The sequence below is a fragment of the Leuresthes tenuis genome, unplaced genomic scaffold, assembly GCF_036924035.1.
Source record: "Leuresthes tenuis unplaced genomic scaffold, fLeuTen1.0.hap1 SCAF_23, whole genome shotgun sequence".
Classification (NCBI taxonomy): Eukaryota; Metazoa; Chordata; class Actinopteri; order Atheriniformes; family Atherinopsidae; genus Leuresthes; species Leuresthes tenuis.
In genome coordinates this window covers 6,319,053-6,340,891 of record NW_027325377.1, presented here as the reverse complement: position 1 = coordinate 6,340,891, position 21,839 = coordinate 6,319,053, and the positions used below count along the sequence as shown (strand labels likewise).

Sequence of the window (21,839 nt, the reverse complement as noted above, 5' to 3'; positions counted from 1 at the left end):
ACGCATATGAATACGAAGCGTTTCTGTCTTCATTTAAAGAAAACATACCAAAACTGCCTGAGACGAGACTGCAGAGTGTGTGCTCACGTGATACTGGTATTGACTTCTGGATCTGTCAATCAAGTTCCACATAAGAACTTAATTTAAGAAGGACTTGAGGCAACTTAGGAATGAGTGGGGGAGCTTTGAGTTGTATTGTCCTTTGATACCAAGTGCATTTGTGGGTGTTGTCATACTAGTAATTGTTCATTCAATCCTTCTTCTTCACAGTAAAGCAGAGACACAAGGTCAGTAAAGCTGGGAAGGGCTCGTCCGGGATTTGAACCCGAGACCTCTCGCACCCAAAGCGAGAATCATACCCCTAGACCAACGAGCCGAAATTTGCTGTGTTTGCTTTTGATGAGAGAGGGCGTGGACAGCTAAAACGGCCACCGAATCCTGGGAATTTGTGATTGCTTTCTTTCTTCTTTGACTCATCCGCCAGGTTCCACCAACTCACCACCACCTAAACTCACGTCATATTTTATCAACAAGACCAACTTTAAGACAGAACAGGTTCCAAGAGCCGTCACAGCCATCACGAGAGCGCCCGCACCACAGAGTACAAAAAGATACCCTCTGTACGTTCGATCTTCGAATAGAGACATCCTAGAACTTTCACTTCAGCTCACTCATTGTCAGCGTGGCTTCCGTCTTTTTTATTTCAAAGTTCTCTAATCTCTTATTCTAAAGTGGAGATTAGTTGCCAAAAGTATGTGTGTAAATGAATCTGTAACACTGCAAATCCCAGCTGTGAGTGTAAACTTGTGGAGGGTCAACGAAAAATCCAAGTAAAAGCTGGCATAACGGTTTGTCCAGCTAAAAATTGCATTGTAAAAAAGAAGAAGAGTTGTTCACTTAACTGTCAGTGGTTTTAACGTTGGGGTTGTTCAGTGTATTCACTCATTTTGAGTTAGGGGACAGCAAACTGCTACAGCTCCAAACAACAAAGTAAGACACAACATGTTTGCAATTGTTATCAGCACTCTTAATTAACAAGTTGAGTGAACAAAGAGAGACGCATTTGTGATCAAAGAAGCAACCCAAAGTCACCCATCAAGCATTTATCATAGGTTTCACCACCACCTAAACTCACGTCATATTTTGTCAACAAGACCAACTTTAAGACAGAACAGGTTCCACATCTCCATTTTTCTGCCATTGATCTTCCTGAGTTCATGTCAGCAATTGGGTATCCTAAACAATCATCATGTGATTTGGATTGCATCCTAATTAGACTGTGGGTTGATGTACTAGCTCCTATGGTCACTTCTGCACTTGAGCATCTCAGTGCGTCTCTGTCAATTTGCTATGTACTACAGGGTCTAAGCTAGGTGTAATCAATCCATCTTTTGAAAAGCCCCATGTCCATGCTGGTCTTCTATTCCCTTACAGATCTATATTTCAGTTTCCTCCTTTATGTTTAAAAATCTGAGAATTCAATTATTTTCCATACGCATATGAATACGAAGCGTTTCCGTCTTCATTTAAAGAAAACATACCAAAACTGCCTGAGACGAGACTGCAGAGTGTGTGCTCAAGTGATACTGGTATTGACTTCTGGATCTGTCAATCAAGTTCCACATAAGAACTTAATTTAAGAAGGACTTGAGGCAACTTAGGAATGAGTGGGGGAGCTTTGAGTTGTATTGTCCTTTGATACCAAGTGCATTTGTGGGTGTTGTCATACTAGTAATTGTTCATTCAATCCTTCTTCTTCACAGTAAAGCAGAGATACAAGGTCAATAAAGCTGGGAAGGGCTCGTCCGGGATTTGAACCCGGGACCTCTCGCACCCAAAGCGAGAATCATACCCCTAGAACAAAGAGCCGAAATTTGCTGTGTTTGCCTTTGATGAGAGAGCGCGTGGACAGCTAAAACGGCCACAGAATCCTGGGAATTTGTGATGGCTTTCTTTCTTCTTTGACTCATCCGCCAGGTTCCACCAACTCACCACCACCTAAACTCACGTCATATTTTATCAACAAGACCAACTTTAAGACAGAACAGGTTCCAAGAGCCGTCACAGCCATCACGAGAGCGCCCGCACCACAGAGTACAAAAAGATACCCTCTGTACGTTCGATCTTCGAATAGAGACATCCTAGAACTTTCACTTCAGCTCACTCATTGTCAGCGTGGCTTCCGTCTTTTTTATTTCAAAGTTCTCTAATCTCTTATTCTAAAGTGGAGATTAGTTGCCAAAAGTATGTGTGTAAATGAATCTGTAACACTGCAAATCCCAGCTGTGAGTGTAAACTTGTGGAGGGTCAACGAAAAATCCAAGTAAAAGCTGGCATAACGGTTTGTCCAGCTAAAAATTGCATTGTAAAAAAGAAGAAGAGTTGTTCACTTAACTGTCAGTGGTTTTAACGTTGGGGTTGTTCAGTGTATTCACTCATTTTGAGTTAGGGGACAGCAAACTGCTACAGCTCCAAACAACAAAGTAAGACACAACATGTTTGCAATTGTTATCAGCACTCTTAATTAACAAGTTGAGTGAACAAAGAGAGACGCATTTGTGATCAAAGAAGCAACCCAAAGTCACCCATCAAGCATTTATCATAGGTTTCACCACCACCTAAACTCACTTCATATTTTGTCAACAAGACCAACTTTAAGACAGAACAGGTTCCACATCTCCATTTTTCTGCCATTGATCTTCCTGAGTTCATGTCAGCAATTGGGTATCCTAAACAATCATCATGTGATTTGGATTGCATCCTAATTAGACTGTGGGTTGATGTACTAGCTCCTATCGTCACTTCTGCACTTGAGCATCTCAGTGCGTCTCTGTCAATTTGCTATGTACTACAGGGTCTAAGCTAGGTGTAATCAATCCATCTTTTGAAAAGCCCCATGTCCATGTTGGTCTTCTATTCCCTTACAGATCTATATTTCAGTTTCCTCCTTTATGTTTAAAAATCTCAGAATTCAATTATTTTCCATACGCATATGAATACGAAGCGTTTCCGTCTTCATTTAAAGAAAACATACCAAAACTGCCTGAGACGAGACTGCAGAGTGTGTGCTCACGTGATACTGGTATTGACTTCTGGATCTGTCAATCAAGTTCCACATAAGAACTTAATTTAAGAAGGACTTGAGGCAACTTAGGAATGAGTGGGGGAGCTTTGAGTTGTATTGTCCTTTGATACCAAGTGCATTTGTGGGTGTTGTCATACTAGTAATTGTTCATTCAATTCTTCCTCTTCACAGTAAAGCAGAGACACAAGGTCAGTAAAGCTGGGAAGGGCTCGTCCGGGATTTGAACCCGAGACCTCTCGCACCCAAAGCGAGAATCATACCCCTAGACCAACGAGCCGAAATTTGCTATGTTTGCCTTTGATGAGAGAACGCGTGACAGCTAAAACGGCCACAGAATCCTGGGAATTTGTGATGGCTTTCTTTCTTCTTTGACTCATCCGCCAGGTTCCACCAACTCACCACCACCTAAACTCACGTCATATTTTATCAACAAGACCAACTTTAAGACAGAACAGGTTCCAAGAGCCGTCACAGCCATCACAAGAGCGCCCACACCACAGAGTACAAAAAGATACCCTCTGTACGTTCGATCTTCGAATAGAGACATCCTAGAACTTTCACTTCAGCTCACTCATTGTCAGCGTGGCTTCCGTCTTTTTTATTTCAAAGTTCTCTAATCTCTTATTCTAAAGTGGAGATTGGTTGCCAAAAGTATGTGTGTAAATGAATCTGTAACACTGCAAATCCCAGCTGTGAGTGTAAACTTGTGGAGGGTCAACGAAAAATCCAAGTAAAAGCTGGCATAACGGTTTGTCCAGCTAAAAATTGCATTGTAAAAAAGAAGAAGAGTTGTTCACTTAACTGTCAGTGGTTTTAACGTTGGGGTTGTTCAGTGTATTCACTCATGTTGAGTTAGGGGACAGCAAACTGCTACAGCTCCAAACAACAAAGTAAGACACAACATGTTTGCAATTGTTATCAGCACTCTTAATTAACAAGTTGAGTGAACAAAGAGAGACGCATTGGTGATCAAAGAAGCAACCCAAAGTCACCCATCAAGCATTTATCATAGGTTTCACCACCACCTAAACTCACGTCATATTTTGTCAACAAGACCAACTTTAAGACAGAACAGGTTCCACATCTCCATTTTTCTGCCATTGATCTTCCTGAGTTCATGTCAGCAATTGGGTATCCTAAACAATCATCATGTGATTTGGATTGCATCCTAATTAGACTGTGGGTTGATGTACTAGCTCCTATCGTCACTTCTGCACTTGAGCATCTCAGTGCGTCTCTGTCAATTTGCTATGTACTACAGGGTCTAAGCTAGGTGTAATCAATCCATCTTTTGAAAAGACCCATGTCCATGCTGGTCTTCTATTCCCTTACAGATCTATATTTCAGTTTCCTCCTTTATGTTTAAAAATCTGAGAATTCAATTATGTTCCATACGCATATGAATACGAAGCGTTTCCGTCTTGATTTAAAGAAAACATACCAAAACTGCCTGAGACGAGACTGCAGAGTGTGTGCTCAAGTGATACTGGTATTGACTTCTGGATCTGTCAATCAAGTTCCACATAAGAACTTAATTTAAGAAGGACTTGAGGCAACTTAGGAATGAGTGGGGGAGCTTTGAGTTGTATTGTCCTTTGATACCCAGTGCATTTCTGGGTGTTGTCATACTAGTAATTGTTCATTCAATCCTTCTTCTTCACAGTAAAGCAGAGATACAAGGTCAATAAAGCTGGGAAGGGCTCGTCCGGGATTTGAACCCGGGACCTCTCGCACCCAAAGCGAGAATCATACCCCTAGACCAACGAGCCGAAATTTGCTGTGTTTGCCTTTGATGAGAGAACGCGTTGACAGCTAAAACGGCCACAGAATCCTGGGAATTTGTGATGGATTTCTTTCTTCTTTGACTCATCCGCCAGGTTCCACCAACTCACCACCACCTAAACTCACGTCATATTTTATCAACAAGACCAACTTTAAGACAGAACAGGTTCCAAGCCGTGTCAGCCATCACAAGAGCGCCCGCACCACAGAGTACAAAAAGATACCCTCTGTACGTTCGATCTTCGAATAGAGACATCCTAGAACTTTCACTTCAGCTCACTCATTGTCAGCGTGGCTTCCGTCTTTTTTATTTCAAAGTTCTCTAATCTCTTATTCTAAAGTGGAGATTAGTTGCCAAAAGTATGTGTGTAAATGAATCTGTAACACTGCAAATCCCAGCTGTGAGTGTAAACTTGTGGAGGGTCAACGAAAAATCCAAGTAAAAGCTGGCATAACGGTTTGTCCAGCTAAAAATTGCATTGTAAAAAAGAAGAAGAGTTGTTCACTTAACTGTCAGTGGTTTTAACGTTGGGGTTGTTCAGTGTATTCACTCATTTTGAGTTAGGGGACAGCAAACTGCTACAGCTCCAAACAACAAAGTAAGACACAACATGTTTGCAATTGTTATCAGCACTCTTAATTAACAAGTTGAGTGAACAAAGAGAGACGCATTTGTGATCAAAGAAGCAACCCAAAGTCACCCATCAAGCATTTATCATAGGTTTCACCACCACCTAAACTCACGTCATATTTTGTCAACAAGACCAACTTTAAGACAGAACAGGTTCCACATCTCCATTTTTCTGCCATTGATCTTCCTGAGTTCATATCAGCAATTGGGTATCCTAAACAATCATCATGTGATTTGGATTGCATCCTAATTAGACTGTGGGTTGATGTACTAGCTCCTATCGTCACTTCTGCACTTGAGCATCTCAGTGCGTCTCTGTCAATTTGCTATGTACTACAGGGTCTAAGCTAGGTGTAATCAATCCATCTTTTGAAAAGCCCCATGTCCATGCTGGTCTTCTATTCCCTTACAGATCTATATTTCAGTTTCCTCCTTTATGTTTAAAAATCTGAGAATTCAATTATTTTCCATGCGCATATGAATACAAAGCGTTCCTGTCTTGATTTAAAGAACACATACCAAAACTGCCTGAGACGAGACTGCAGAGTGTGTGCTTACAAGATACTGGTATTGACTTCTGGATCTGTCAATCAAGTTCCACATAAGAACTTAATTTAAGAAGGACTTGAGGCAACTTAGGAATGAGTGGGGGAGCTTTGAGTTGTATTGTCCTTTGATACCAAGTGCATTTGTGGGTGTTGTCATACTGGTAATTGTTCATTCAATCCTTCTTCTTCACAGTAAAGCAGAGATACAAGGTCAATAAAGCTGGGAAGGGCTCGTCCGGGATTTGAACCCGGGACCTCTCGCACCCAAAGCGAGAACCATACCCCTAGACCAACGAGCCGAAATTTGCTGTGTTTGCCTTTGATGAGAGACCGCGTGGACAGCTAAAACGGCCACAGAATCCTGGGAATTTGTGATGGATTTCTTTCTTCTTTGACTCATCCGCCAGGTTCCACCAACTCACCACCACCTAAACTCACGTCATATTTTATCAACAAGACCAACTTTAAGACAGAACAGGTTCCAAGAGCCGTCACAGCCATCACAAGAGCGCCCGCACCACAGAGTACAAAAAGATACCCTCTGTACGTTCGATCTTCGAATAGAGACATCCTAGAACTTTCACTTCAGCTCACTCATTGTCAGCGTGGCTTCCGTCTTTTTTATTTCAAAGTTCTCTAATCTCTTATTCTAAAGTGGAGATTAGTTGCCAAAAGTATGTGTGTAAATGAATCTGTAACACTGCAAATCCCAGCTGTGAGTGTAAACTTGTGGAGGGTCAACGAAAAATGCCATTGATCTTCCTGAGTTCATGTCAGCAATTGGGTATCCTAAACAATCATCATGTGATTTGGATTGCATCCTAATTAGACTGTGGGTTGATGTACTAGCTCCTATCGTCACTTCTGCACTTGAGCATCTCAGTGCGTCTCTGTCAATTTGCTATGTACTACAGGGTCTAAGCTAGGTGTAATCAATCCATCTTTTGAAAAGCCCCATGTCCATGTTGGTCTTCTATTCCCTTACAGATCTATATTTCAGTTTCCTCCTTTATGTTTAAAAATCTCAGAATTCAATTATTTTCCATACGCATATGAATACGAAGCGTTTCCGTCTTCATTTAAAGAAAACATACCAAAACTGCCTGAGACGAGACTGCAGAGTGTGTGCTCACGTGATACTGGTATTGACTTCTGGATCTGTCAATCAAGTTCCACATAAGAACTTAATTTAAGAAGGACTTGAGGCAACTTAGGAATGAGTGGGGGAGCTTTGAGTTGTATTGTCCTTTGATACCAAGTGCATTTGTGGGTGTTGTCATACTAGTAATTGTTCATTCAATTCTTCCTCTTCACAGTAAAGCAGAGACACAAGGTCAGTAAAGCTGGGAAGGGCTCGTCCGGGATTTGAACCCGAGACCTCTCGCACCCAAAGCGAGAATCATACCCCTAGACCAACGAGCCGAAATTTGCTATGTTTGCCTTTGATGAGAGAACGCGTGACAGCTAAAACGGCCACAGAATCCTGGGAATTTGTGATGGCTTTCTTTCTTCTTTGACTCATCCGCCAGGTTCCACCAACTCACCACCACCTAAACTCACGTCATATTTTATCAACAAGACCAACTTTAAGACAGAACAGGTTCCAAGAGCCGTCACAGCCATCACAAGAGCGCCCGCACCACAGAGTACAAAAAGATACCCTCTGTACGTTCGATCTTCGAATAGAGACATCCTAGAACTTTCAGTTCAGCTCACTCATTGTCAGCTTGGCTTCCGTCTTTTTTATTTCAAAGTTCTCTAATCTCTTATTCTAAAGTGGAGATTAGTTGCCAAAAGTATGTGTGTAAATGAATCTGTAACACTGCAAATCCCAGCTGTGAGTGTAAACTTGTGGAGGGTCAACGAAAAATCCAAGTAAAAGCTGGCATAACGGTTTGTCCAGCTAAAAATTGCATTGTAAAAAAGAAGAAGAGTTGTTCACTTAACTGTCAGTGGTTTTAACGTTGGGGTTGTTCAGTGTATTCACTCATGTTGAGTTAGGGGACAGCAAACTGCTACAGCTCCAAACAACAAAGTAAGACACAACATGTTTGCAATTGTTATCAGCACTCTTAATTAACAAGTTGAGTGAACAAAGAGAGACGCATTGGTGATCAAAGAAGCAACCCAAAGTCACCCATCAAGCATTTATCATAGGTTTCACCACCACCTAAACTCACGTCATATTTTGTCAACAAGACCAACTTTAAGACAGAACAGGTTCCACATCTCCATTTTTCTGCCATTGATCTTCCTGAGTTCATGTCAGCAATTGGGTATCCTAAACAATCATCATGTGATTTGGATTGCATCCTAATTAGACTGTGGGTTGATGTACTAGCTCCTATCGTCACTTCTGCACTTGAGCATCTCAGTGCGTCTCTGTCAATTTGCTATGTACTACAGGATTTAGCTAGGTGTAATCAATCCATGTTTTGAAAAGCCCCATGTCCATGCTGGTCTTCTATTCCCTTACAGATCTATATTTCAGTTTCCTCCTTTATGTTTAAAAATCTCAGAATTCAATTATTTTCCATACGCATATGAATACGAAGCGTTTCCGTCTTGATTTAAAGAAAACATACCAAAACTGCCTGAGACGAGACTGCAGAGTGTGTGCTCAAGTGATACTGGTATTGACTTCTGGATCTGTCAATCAAGTTCCAAATAAGAACTTAATTTAAGAAGGACTTGAGGCAACTTAGGAATGAGTGGGGGAGCTTTGAGTTGTATTGTCCTTTGATACCCAGTGCATTTGTGGGTGTTGTCATACTAGTAATTGTTCATTCAATCCTTCCTCTTCACAGTAAAGCAGAGACACAAGGTCAGTAAAGCTGGGAAGGGCTCGTCCGGGATTTGAACCCGGGACCTCTCGCACCCGAAGCGAGAATCATACCCCTAGACCAACGAGCCGAAATTTGCTGTGTTTGCCTTTGATGAGAGAGCGCGTGGACAGCTAACATGGCCACAGAATCCTGGGAATTTGTGATGGCTTTCTTTCTTCTTTGACTCATCCGCCAGGTTCCACCAACTCACCACCACCTAAACTCACGTCATATTTTATCAACAAGACCAACTTTAAGACAGAACAGGTTCCAAGAGCCGTCACAGCCATCACAAGAGCGCCCGCACCACAGAGTACAAAAAGATACCCTCTGTACGTTCGATCTTCGAATAGAGACATCCTAGAACTTTCACTTCAGCTCACTCATTGTCAGCGTGGCTTCCGTCTTTTTTATTTCAAAGTTCTCTAATCTCTTATTCTAAAGTGGAGATTAGTTGCCAAAAGTATGTGTGTAAACGAATCTGTAACACTGCAAATCCCAGCTGTGAGTGTAAACTTGTGGAGGGTCAACGAAAAATCCAAGTAAAAGCTGGCATAACGGTTTGTCCAGCTAAAAATTGCATTGTAAAAAAGAAGAAGAGTTGTTCACTTAACTGTCAGTGGTTTTAACGTTGGGGTTGTTCAGTGTATTCACTCATGTTGAGTTAGGGGACAGCAAACTGCTACAGCTCCAAACAACAAAGTAAGACACAACATGTTTGCAATTGTTATCAGCACTCTTAATTAACAAGTTGAGTGAACAAAGAGAGACGCATTGGTGATCAAAGAAGCAACCCAAAGTCACCCATCAAGCATTTATCATAGGTTTCACCACCACCTAAACTCACGTCATATTTTGTCAACAAGACCAACTTTAAGACAGAACAGGTTCCACATCTCCATTTTTCTGCCATTGATCTTCCTGAGTTCATGTCAGCAATTGGGTATCCTAAACAATCATCATGTGATTTGGATTGCATCCTAATTAGACTGTGGGTTGATGTACTAGCTCCTATCGTCACTTCTGCACTTGAGCATCTCAGTGCGTCTCTGTCAATTTGCTATGTACTACAGGGTCTAAGCTAGGTGTAATCAATCCATGTTTTGAAAAGCCCCATGTCCATGCTGGTCTTCTATTCCCTTACCGATCTATATTTCAGTTTCCTCCTTTATGTTTAAAAATCTGAGAATTCAATTATTTTCCATGCGCTTATGAATACAAAGCGTTTCTGTCTTGATTTAAAGAAAACATACCAAAACTGCCTGAGACGAGACTGCAGAGTGTGTGCTCAAGTGATACTGGTATTGACTTCTGGATCTGTCAATCAAGTTCCACATAAGAACTTAATTTAAGAAGGACTTGAGGCAACTTAGGAATGAGTGGGGGAGCTTTGAGTTGTATTGTCCTTTGATACCAAGTGCATTTGTGGGTGTTGTCATACTAGTAATTGTTCATTCAATCCTTCTTCTTCACAGTAAAGCAGAGATACAAGGTCAATAAAGCTGGGAAGGGCTCGTCCGGGATTTGAACCCGGGACCTCTCGCACCCTAAGCGAGAATCATACCCCTAGACCAACGAGCCGAAATTTGCTGTGTTTGCCTTTGATGAGAGAGCGCGTGGACAGCTAAAACGGCCACAGAATCCTGGGAATTTGTGATGGATTTCTTTCTTCTTTGACTCATCCGCCAGGTTCCACCAACTCACCACCACCTAAACTCACGTCATATTTTATCAACAAGACCAACTTTAAGACAGAACAGGTTCCAAGAGCCGTCACAGCCATCACAAGAGCGCCCGCACCACAGAGTACAAAAAGATACCCTCTGTACGTTCGATCTTCGAATAGAGACATCCTAGAACTTTCACTTCAGCTCACTCATTGTCAGCGTGGCTTCCGTCTTTTTTATTTCAAAGTTCTCTAATCTCCTATTCTAAAGTGGAGATTAGTTGCCAAAAGTATGTGTGTAAATGAATCTGTAACACTGCAAATCCCAGCTGTGAGTGTAAACTTGTGGAGGGTCAACGAAAAATCCAAGTAAAAGCTGGCATAACGGTTTGTCCAGCTAAAAATTGCATTGTAAAAAAGAAGAAGAGTTGTTCACTTAACTGTCAGTGGTTTTAACGTTGGGGTTGTTCAGTGTATTCACTCATGTTGAGTTAGGGGACAGCAAACTGCTACAGCTCCAAACAACAAAGTAAGACACGACATGTTTGCAATTGTTATCAGCACTCTTAATTAACAACTTGAGTGAAAAAGAGAGTTGCATTTGGGATCAAAGAAGCAACCCAAAGTCACCCATCAAGCATTTATCATAGGTTTCACCACCACCTAAACTCACGTCATATTTTGTCAACAAGACCAACTTTAAGACAGAACAGGTTCCACATCTCCATTTTTCTGCCATTGATCTTCCTGAGTTCATGTCAGCAATTGGGTATCCTAAACAATCATCATGTGATTTGGATTGCATCCTAATTAGACTGTGGGTTGATGTACTAGCTCCTATCGTCACTTCTGCACTTGAGCATCTCAGTGCGTCTCTGTCAATTTGCTATGTACTACAGGGTCTAAGCTAGGTGTAATCAATCCATGTTTTGAAAAGCCCCATGTCCATGCTGGTCTTCTATTCCCTTACAGATCTATATTTCAGTTTCCTCCTTTATTTTTAAAAATCTGGAAAATCTCAGAATTCAATTATTTTCCATGCGCATATGAATACAAAGCGTTTCTGTCTTGATTTAAAGAACACATACCAAAACTGCCTGAGACGAGACTGCAGAGTGTGTGCTTACAAGATACTGGTATTGACTTCTGGATCTGTCAATCAAGTTCCACATAAGAACTTAATTTAAGAAGGACTTGAGGCAACTTAGGAATGAGTGGGGGAGCTTTGAGTTGTATTGTCCTTTGATACCAAGTGCATTTGTGGGTGTTGTCATACTAGTAATTGTTCATTCAATCCTTCTTCTTCACAGTAAAGCAGAGATACAAGGTCAATAAAGCTGGGAAGGGCTCGTCCGGGATTTGAACCCGGGACCTCTCGCACCCTAAGCGAGAATCATACCCCTAGACCAACGAGCCGAAATTTGCTGTGTTTGCCTTTGATGAGAGAGCGCGTGGACAGCTAAAACGGCCACAGAATCCTGGGAATTTGTGATGGATTTCTTTCTTCTTTGACTCATCCGCCAGGTTCCACCAACTCACCACCACCTAAACTCACGTCATATTTTATCAACAAGACCAACTTTAAGACAGAACAGGTTCCAAGAGCCGTCACAGCCATCACAAGAGCGCCCGCACCACAGAGTACAAAAAGATACCCTCTGTACGTTCGATCTTCGAATAGAGACATCCTAGAACTTTCACTTCAGCTCACTCATTGTCAGCGTGGCTTCCGTCTTTTTTATTTCAAAGTTCTCTAATCTCCTATTCTAAAGTGGAGATTAGTTGCCAAAAGTATGTGTGTAAATGAATCTGTAACACTGCAAATCCCAGCTGTGAGTGTAAACTTGTGGAGGGTCAACGAAAAATCCAAGTAAAAGCTGGCATAACGGTTTGTCCAGCTAAAAATTGCATTGTAAAAAAGAAGAAGAGTTGTTCACTTAACTGTCAGTGGTTTTAACGTTGGGGTTGTTCAGTGTATTCACTCATGTTGAGTTAGGGGACAGCAAACTGCTACAGCTCCAAACAACAAAGTAAGACACGACATGTTTGCAATTGTTATCAGCACTCTTAATTAACAACTTGAGTGAAAAAGAGAGTTGCATTTGGGATCAAAGAAGCAACCCAAAGTCACCCATCAAGCATTTATCATAGGTTTCACCACCACCTAAACTCACGTCATATTTTGTCAACAAGACCAACTTTAAGACAGAACAGGTTCCACATCTCCATTTTTCTGCCATTGATCTTCCTGAGTTCATGTCAGCAATTGGGTATCCTAAACAATCATCATGTGATTTGGATTGCATCCTAATTAGACTGTGGGTTGATGTACTAGCTCCTATCGTCACTTCTGCACTTGAGCATCTCAGTGCGTCTCTGTCAATTTGCTATGTACTACAGGGTCTAAGCTAGGTGTAATCAATCCATGTTTTGAAAAGCCCCATGTCCATGCTGGTCTTCTATTCCCTTACAGATCTATATTTCAGTTTCCTCCTTTATTTTTAAAAATCTGGAAAATCTCAGAATTCAATTATTTTCCATGCGCATATGAATACAAAGCGTTTCTGTCTTGATTTAAAGAACACATACCAAAACTGCCTGAGACGAGACTGCAGAGTGTGTGCTTACAAGATACTGGTATTGACTTCTGGATCTGTCAATCAAGTTCCACATAAGAACTTAATTTAAGAAGGACTTGAGGCAACTTAGGAATGAGTGGGGGAGCTTTGAGTTGTATTGTCCTTTGATACCAAGTGCATTTGTGGGTGTTGTCATACTAGTAATTGTTCATTCAATCCTTCTTCTTCACAGTAAAGCAGAGATACAAGGTCAATAAAGCTGGGAAGGGCTCGTCCGGGATTTGAACCCGGGACCTCTCGCACCCTAAGCGAGAATCATACCCCTAGACCAACGAGCCGAAATTTGCTGTGTTTGCCTTTGATGAGAGAGCGCGTGGACAGCTAAAACGGCCACAGAATCCTGGGAATTTGTGATGGATTTCTTTCTTCTTTGACTCATCCGCCAGGTTCCACCAACTCACCACCACCTAAACTCACGTCATATTTTATCAACAAGACCAACTTTAAGACAGAACAGGTTCCAAGAGCCGTCACAGCCATCACAAGAGCGCCCGCACCACAGAGTACAAAAAGATACCCTCTGTACGTTCGATCTTCGAATAGAGACATCCTAGAACTTTCACTTCAGCTCACTCATTGTCAGCGTGGCTTCCGTCTTTTTTATTTCAAAGTTCTCTAATCTCCTATTCTAAAGTGGAGATTAGTTGCCAAAAGTATGTGTGTAAATGAATCTGTAACACTGCAAATCCCAGCTGTGAGTGTAAACTTGTGGAGGGTCAACGAAAAATCCAAGTAAAAGCTGGCATAACGGTTTGTCCAGCTAAAAATTGCATTGTAAAAAAGAAGAAGAGTTGTTCACTTAACTGTCAGTGGTTTTAACGTTGGGGTTGTTCAGTGTATTCACTCATGTTGAGTTAGGGGACAGCAAACTGCTACAGCTCCAAACAACAAAGTAAGACACGACATGTTTGCAATTGTTATCAGCACTCTTAATTAACAACTTGAGTGAAAAAGAGAGTTGCATTTGGGATCAAAGAAGCAACCCAAAGTCACCCATCAAGCATTTATCATAGGTTTCACCACCACCTAAACTCACGTCATATTTTGTCAACAAGACCAACTTTAAGACAGAACAGGTTCCACATCTCCATTTTTCTGCCATTGATCTTCCTGAGTTCATGTCAGCAATTGGGTATCCTAAACAATCATCATGTGATTTGGATTGCATCCTAATTAGACTGTGGGTTGATGTACTAGCTCCTATCGTCACTTCTGCACTTGAGCATCTCAGTGCGTCTCTGTCAATTTGCTATGTACTACAGGGTCTAAGCTAGGTGTAATCAATCCATGTTTTGAAAAGCCCCATGTCCATGCTGGTCTTCTATTCCCTTACAGATCTATATTTCAGTTTCCTCCTTTATTTTTAAAAATCTGGAAAATCTCAGAATTCAATTATTTTCCATGCGCATATGAATACAAAGCGTTTCTGTCTTGATTTAAAGAACACATACCAAAACTGCCTGAGACGAGACTGCAGAGTGTGTGCTTACAAGATACTGGTATTGACTTCTGGATCTGTCAATCAAGTTCCACATAAGAACTTAATTTAAGAAGGACTTGAGGCAACTTAGGAATGAGTGGGGGAGCTTTGAGTTGTATTGTCCTTTGATACCAAGTGCATTTGTGGGTGTTGTCATACTAGTAATTGTTCATTCAATCCTTCTTCTTCACAGTAAAGCAGAGATACAAGGTCAATAAAGCTGGGAAGGGCTCGTCCGGGATTTGAACCCGGGACCTCTCGCACCCTAAGCGAGAATCATACCCCTAGACCAACGAGCCGAAATTTGCTGTGTTTGCCTTTGATGAGAGAGCGCGTGGACAGCTAAAACGGCCACAGAATCCTGGGAATTTGTGATGGATTTCTTTCTTCTTTGACTCATCCGCCAGGTTCCACCAACTCACCACCACCTAAACTCACGTCATATTTTATCAACAAGACCAACTTTAAGACAGAACAGGTTCCAAGAGCCGTCACAGCCATCACAAGAGCGCCCGCACCACAGAGTACAAAAAGATACCCTCTGTACGTTCGATCTTCGAATAGAGACATCCTAGAACTTTCACTTCAGCTCACTCATTGTCAGCGTGGCTTCCGTCTTTTTTATTTCAAAGTTCTCTAATCTCTTATTCTAAAGTGGAGATTAGTTGCCAAAAGTATGTGTGTAAATGAATCTGTAACACTGCAAATCCCAGCTGTGAGTGTAAACTTGTGGAGGGTCAACGAAAAATCCAAGTAAAAGCTGGCATAACGGTTTGTCCAGCTAAAAATTGCATTGTAAAAAAGAAGAAGAGTTGTTCACTTAACTGTCAGTGGTTTTAACGTTGGGGTTGTTCAGTGTATTCACTCATGTTGAGTTAGGGGACAGCAAACTGCTACAGCTCCAAACAACAAAGTAAGACACGACATGTTTGCAATTGTTATCAGCACTCTTAATTAACAACTTGAGTGAAAAAGAGAGTTGCATTTGGGATCAAAGAAGCAACCCAAAGTCACCCATCAAGCATTTATCATAGGTTTCACCACCACCTAAACTCACGTCATATTTTGTCAACAAGACCAACTTTAAGACAGAACAGGTTCCACATCTCCATTTTTCTGCCATTGATCTTCCTGAGTTCATGTCAGCAATTGGGTATCCTAAACAATCATCATGTGATTTGGATTGCATCCTAATTAGACTGTGGGTTGATGTACTAGCTCCTATCGTCACTTCTGCACTTGAGCATCTCAGTGCGTCTCTGTCAATTTGCTATGTACTACAGGGTCTAAGCTAGGTGTAATCAATCCATGTTTTGAAAAGCCCCATGTCCATGCTGGTCTTCTATTCCCTTACAGATCTATATTTCAGTTTCCTCCTTTATTTTTAAAAATCTGGAAAATCTCAGAATTCAATTATTTTCCATGCGCATATGAATACAAAGCGTTTCTGTCTTGATTTAAAGAACACATACCAAAACTGCCTGAGACGAGACTGCAGAGTGTGTGCTTACAAGATACTGGTATTGACTTCTGGATCTGTCAATCAAGTTCCACATAAGAACTTAATTTAAGAAGGACTTGAGGCAACTTAGGAATGAGTGGGGGAGCTTTGAGTTGTATTGTCCTTTGATACCAAGTGCATTTGTGGGTGTTGTCATACTAGTAATTGTTCATTCAATCCTTCTTCTTCACAGTAAAGCAGAGATACAAGGTCAATAAAGCTGGGAAGGGCTCGTCCGGGATTTGAACCCGGGACCTCTCGCACCCTAAGCGAGAATCATACCCCTAGACCAACGAGCCGAAATTTGCAGTGTTTGCCTTTGATGAGACAGCGCGTGGACAGCTAAAACGGCCACAGAATCCTGGGAATTTGTGATGGATTTCTTTCTTCTTTGACTCATCCGCCAGGTTCCACCAACTCACCACCACCTAAACTCACGTCATATTTTATCAACAAGACCAACTTTAAGACAGAACAGGTTCCAAGAGCCGTCACAGCCATCACAAGAGCGCCCGCACCACAGAGTACAAAAAGATACCCTCTGTACGTTCGATCTTCGAATAGAGACATCCTAGAACTTTCACTTCAGCTCACTCATTGTCAGCGTGGCTTCCGTCTTTTTTATTTCAAAGTTCTCTAATCTCTTATTCTAAAGTGGAGATTAGTTGCCAAAAGTATGTGTGTAAATGAATCTGTAACACTGCAAATCCCAGCTGTGAGTGTAAACTTGTGGAGGGTCAACGAAAAATCCAAGTAAAAGCTGGCATAACGGTTTGTCCAGCTAAAAATTGCATTGTAAAAAAGAAGAAGAGTTGTTCACTTAACTGTCAGTGGTTTTAACGTTGGGGTTGTTCAGTGTATTCACTCATGTTGAGTTAGGGGACAGCAAACTGCTACAGCTCCAAACAACAAAGTAAGACATGACATGTTTGCAATTGTTATCAGCACTCTTAATTAACAACTTGAGTGAACAAGAGAGTTGCATTTGGGATCAAAGAAGCAACCCAAAGTCACCCATCAAGCATTTATCATAGGTTTCACCACCACCTAAACTCACGTCATATTTTGTCAACAAGACCAACTTTAAGACAGAACAGGTTCCACATCTCCATTTTTCTGCCATTGATCTTCCTGAGTTCATGTCAGCAATTGGGTATCCTAAACAATCATCATGTGATTTGGATTGCATCCTAATTAGACTGTGGGTTGATGTACTAGCTCCTTTTGTCACTTCTGCACTTGAGCATCTCAGTGCGTCTCTGTCAATTTGCTATGTACTACAGGGTCTAAGCTAGGTGTAATCAATCCATGTTTTGAAAAGCCCCATGTCCATGCTGGTCTTCTATTCCCTTACAGATCTATATTTCAGTTTCCTCCTTTATGTTTAAAAATCTGGAAAATCTCAGAATTCAATTATTTTCCATGCGCATATGAATACAAAGCGTTTCTGTCTTGATTTAAAGAACACATACCAAAACTGCCTGAGACGAGACTGCAGAGTGTGTGCTTACAAGATACTGGTATTGACTTCTGGATCTGTCAATCAAGTTCCACATAAGAACTTAATTTAAGAAGGACTTGAGGCAACTTAGGAATGAGTGGGGGAGCTTTGAGTTGTATTGTCCTTTGATACCAAGTGCATTTGTGGGTGTTGTCATACTAGTAATTGTTCATTCAATCCTTCTTCTTCACAGTAAAGCAGAGATACAAGGTCAATAAAGCTGGGAAGGGCTCGTCCGGGATTTGAACCCGGGACCTCTCGCACCCTAAGCGAGAATCATACCCCTAGACCAACGAGCCGAAATTTGCAGTGTTTGCCTTTGATGAGAGAGCGCGTGGACAGCTAAAACGGCCACAGAATCCTGGGAATTTGTGATGGCTTTCTTTCTTCTTTGACTCATCCGCCAGGTTCCACCAACTCACCACCACCTAAACTCACGTTATATTTTATCAACAAGACCAACTTTAAGACAGAACAGGTTCCAAGAGCCGTCACAGCCATCACAAGAGCGCCCGCACCACAGAGTACAAAAAGATACCCTCTGTACGTTCGATCTTCGAATAGAGACATCCTAGAACTTTCACTTCAGCTCACTCATTGTCAGCGTGGCTTCCGTCTTTTTTATTTCAAAGTTCTCTAATCTCTTATTCTAAAGTGGAGATTAGTTGCCAAAAGTATGTGTGTAAATGAATCTGTAACACTGCAAATCCCAGCTGTGAGTGTAAACTTGTGGAGGGTCAACGAAAAATCCAAGTAAAAGCTGGCATAACGGTTTGTCCAGCTAAAAATTGCATTGTAAAAAAGAAGAAGAGTTGTTCACTTAACTGTCAGTGGTTTTAACGTTGGGGTTGTTCAGTGTATTCACTCATGTTGAGTTAGGGGACAGCAAACTGCTACAGCTCCAAACAACAAAGTAAGACACGACATGTTTGCAATTGTTATCAGCACTCTTAATTAACAAGTTGAGTGAACAAAGAGAGACGCATTTGTGATCAAAGAAGCGACCCAAAGTCACCCATCAAGCATTTATCATAGGTTTCACCACCACCTAAACTCACGTCATATTTTGTCAACAAGACCAACTTTAAGACAGAACAGGTTCCACATCTCCATTTTTCTGCCATTGATCTTCCTGAGTTCATGTCAGCAATTGGGTATCCTAAACAATCATCATGTGATTTGGATTGCATCCTAATTAGACTGTGGGTTGATGTACTAGCTCCTATGGTCACTTCTGCACTTGAGCATCTCAGTGCGTCTCTGTCAATTTGCTATGTACTACAGGGTCTAAGCTAGGTGTAATCAATCCATGTTTTGAAAAGCCCCATGTCCATGCTGGTCTTCTATTCCCTTACAGATCTATATTTCAGTTTCCTCCTTTATGTTTAAAAATCTGGAAAATCTCAGAATTCAATTATTTTCCATGCGCATATGAATACAAAGCGTTTCTGTCTTGATTTAAAGAACACATACCAAAACTGCCTGAGACGAGACTGCAGAGTGTGTGCTTACAAGATACTGGTATTGACTTCTGGATCTGTCAATCAAGTTCCACATAAGAACTTAATTTAAGAAGGACTTGAGGCAACTTAGGAATGAGTGGGGGAGTTTTGAGTTGTATTGTCCTTTGATACCAAGTGCATTTGTGGGTGTTGTCATACTAGTAATTGTTCGTTCAATCCTTCTTCTTCACAGTAAAGCAGAGATACAAGGTCAATAAAGCTGGGAAGGGCTCGTCCGGGATTTGAACCCGGGACCTCTCGCACCCTAAGCGAGAATCATACCCCTAGACCAACGAGCCGAAATTTGCTGTGTTTGCCTTTGATGAGAGAGCGCGTGGACAGCTAAAACGGCCACAGAATCCTGGGAATTTGTGATTGCTTTCTTTCTTCTTTGACTCATCCGCCAGGTTCCACCAACTCACCACCACCTAAACTCACGTCATATTTTATCAACAAGACCAACTTTAAGACAGAACAGGTTCCAAGAGCCGTCACAGCCATCACAAGAGCGCCCGCACCACAGAGTACAAAAAGATACCCTCTGTACGTTCGATCTTCGAATAGAGACATCCTAGAACTTTCACTTCAGCTCACTCATTGTCAGCGTGGCTTCCGTCTTTTTTATTTCAAAGTTCTCTAATCTCTTATTCTAAAGTGGAGATCAGTTGCCAAAAGTATGTGTGTAAATGAATCTGTAACACTGCAAATCCCAGCTGTGAGTGTAAACTTGTGGAGGGTCAACGAAAAATCCAAGTAAAAGCTGGCATAACGGTTTGTCCAGCTAAAAATTGCATTGTAAAAAAGAAGAAGAGTTGTTCACTTAACTGTCAGTGGTTTTAACGTTGGGGTTGTTCAGTGTATTCACTCATGTTGAGTTAGGGGACAGCAAACTGCTACAGCTCCAAACAACAAAGTAAGACATGACATGTTTGCAATTGTTATCAGCACTCTTAATTAACAACTTGAGTGAACAAGAGAGTTGCATTTGGGATCAAAGAAGCAACCCAAAGTCACCCATCAAGCATTTATCATAGGTTTCACCACCACCTAAACTCACGTCATATTTTGTCAACAAGACCAACTTTAAGACAGAACAGGTTCCACATCTCAATTTTTCTGCCATTGATCTTCCTGAGTTCATGTCAGCAATTGGGTATCCTAAACAATCATCATGTGATTTGGATTGCATCCTAATTAGACTGTGGGTTGATGTACTAGCTCCTATCGTCACTTCTGCACTTGAGCATCTCAGTGCGTCTCTGTCAATTTGCTATGTACTACTACTCTTTTGAAAAGCCCCATGTCCATGTTGGTCTTATATTCCCTTACAGATCTATATTTCAGTTTCCTCCTTTATGTTTAAAAATCTGGAAAATCTCAGAATTCAATTATTTTCCATGCGCATATGAATACAAAGCGTTTCTGTCTTGATTTAAAGAACACATACCAAAACTGCCTGAGACGAGACTGCAGAGTGTGTGCTTACAAGATACTGGTATTGACTTCTGGATCTGTCAATCAAGTTCCACATAAGAACTTAATTTAAGAAGGACTTGAGGCAACTTAGGAATGAGTGGGGGAGTTTTGAGTTGTATTGTCCTTTGATACCAAGTGCATTTGTGGGTGTTGTCATACTAGTAATTGTTCGTTCAATCCTTCTTCTTCACAGTAAAGCAGAGATACAAGGTCAATAAACCAGGATGCAGAGTTGTAGTCTTACACACTTCTCTGCGGCTTCCCACCTGATGCTGCCCCCCCCTCAATCAAAAAACACAAAAGGAGCAAATCCTCTTGTGCAAAAAAAATTTAAAACAAAAACTTTAACTGAACAAAAACATCAAACTATTAAATGTGGTTTGCTGAATATTAGATCTCTCCCTTTGAAGTCTCTGTTAGTGAATGATTTGATTTGTGATCATCATATTGATATATTTTGTCTTACAGAAACCTGGCTGCAGCAGGAGGATCATGTTAGCATTAATGAATCAACTCCCTCTGACTATTTAAATGTTCATGTTCCTAGAACCACAGGTAGAGGAGGAGGAGTGGCAGCTATCTTCAGATCAGGGTTACTAATCAGTCCTAGACCCAAGATTAGTTTTAGCTCTTTTGAATCTCTGATTCTCAGTTTTTCCCACCCAAAGTGGAAATCACAAAAATCTCTTGTGTTTGTTGTTGTGTATCGTCCACCTGGCCCTTATTCTGAGTTTCTGTCTGAATTCTCAGAGTTTTTATCCCAGTTAGTGCTGAGTACAGATAAAGTCATTGTAGTGGGTGACTTTAATATTCATGTAGATGTTGAAAATGACAGCCTAAATATTAACTTTAATTCTATATTAGACTCTATTGGATTTTCTCAAAGTGTTCACAGACCTACTCACTGCCTTAATCATACCCTTGACCTTGTGCTGACTTATGGCATTGAGAGTGAACAGTTAACAGTGTTCCCTCATAACCCTGTCTTGTCTGACCATTTTTTAATAACTTTTGAATTTACATTACTTGACTACACGGTTTCTGAGAAGAATTCTACATATAGAAGGTGTCTGTCAGAGAATGCTGTAACCAGATTTAAAGAGTTGATTTCATCATCCTTTTCTTCACTGCCATGTGCTGATATGACACAGGATGGCTACCTAAATTTTACTCCAGTAGAACTTGACTCTCTTGTTGACAGCA

General features: G+C 41.2%; 13 non-coding genes across 13 annotated transcripts; all 13 read right to left on the bottom strand.

Annotated features, from left to right (window-relative positions):
- Window positions 1-304: 304 nt before the first annotated feature.
- Window positions 305-376, bottom strand: trnap-ugg (transfer RNA proline (anticodon UGG)). Its single transcript has one exon. It is a non-coding gene; the product is annotated as a tRNA-Pro (tRNA).
- A 2,914-nt stretch (window positions 377-3,290) lies between these two features.
- Window positions 3,291-3,362, bottom strand: trnap-ugg (transfer RNA proline (anticodon UGG)). Its single transcript has one exon. It is a non-coding gene; the product is annotated as a tRNA-Pro (tRNA).
- Window positions 3,363-4,782: 1,420 nt separating this feature from the next.
- trnap-ugg (transfer RNA proline (anticodon UGG)) lies at window positions 4,783-4,854 on the bottom strand. The gene has a single exon. It is a non-coding gene; the product is annotated as a tRNA-Pro (tRNA).
- A 1,419-nt stretch (window positions 4,855-6,273) lies between these two features.
- On the bottom strand, window positions 6,274-6,345 carry trnap-ugg (transfer RNA proline (anticodon UGG)). The gene has a single exon. It is a non-coding gene; the product is annotated as a tRNA-Pro (tRNA).
- Window positions 6,346-7,396: 1,051 nt separating this feature from the next.
- trnap-ugg (transfer RNA proline (anticodon UGG)) lies at window positions 7,397-7,468 on the bottom strand. Its single transcript has one exon. It is a non-coding gene; the product is annotated as a tRNA-Pro (tRNA).
- Window positions 7,469-8,887: 1,419 nt separating this feature from the next.
- trnap-cgg (transfer RNA proline (anticodon CGG)) lies at window positions 8,888-8,959 on the bottom strand. The gene has a single exon. It is a non-coding gene; the product is annotated as a tRNA-Pro (tRNA).
- Window positions 8,960-10,380: 1,421 nt separating this feature from the next.
- trnap-agg (transfer RNA proline (anticodon AGG)) lies at window positions 10,381-10,452 on the bottom strand. The gene has a single exon. It is a non-coding gene; the product is annotated as a tRNA-Pro (tRNA).
- Window positions 10,453-11,881: 1,429 nt separating this feature from the next.
- Window positions 11,882-11,953, bottom strand: trnap-agg (transfer RNA proline (anticodon AGG)). The gene has a single exon. It is a non-coding gene; the product is annotated as a tRNA-Pro (tRNA).
- Window positions 11,954-13,382: 1,429 nt separating this feature from the next.
- Window positions 13,383-13,454, bottom strand: trnap-agg (transfer RNA proline (anticodon AGG)). Its single transcript has one exon. It is a non-coding gene; the product is annotated as a tRNA-Pro (tRNA).
- A 1,429-nt stretch (window positions 13,455-14,883) lies between these two features.
- On the bottom strand, window positions 14,884-14,955 carry trnap-agg (transfer RNA proline (anticodon AGG)). Its single transcript has one exon. It is a non-coding gene; the product is annotated as a tRNA-Pro (tRNA).
- Window positions 14,956-16,384: 1,429 nt separating this feature from the next.
- Window positions 16,385-16,456, bottom strand: trnap-agg (transfer RNA proline (anticodon AGG)). Its single transcript has one exon. It is a non-coding gene; the product is annotated as a tRNA-Pro (tRNA).
- A 1,429-nt stretch (window positions 16,457-17,885) lies between these two features.
- Window positions 17,886-17,957, bottom strand: trnap-agg (transfer RNA proline (anticodon AGG)). Its single transcript has one exon. It is a non-coding gene; the product is annotated as a tRNA-Pro (tRNA).
- Window positions 17,958-19,387: 1,430 nt separating this feature from the next.
- On the bottom strand, window positions 19,388-19,459 carry trnap-agg (transfer RNA proline (anticodon AGG)). The gene has a single exon. It is a non-coding gene; the product is annotated as a tRNA-Pro (tRNA).
- Window positions 19,460-21,839: the final 2,380 nt, after the last annotated feature.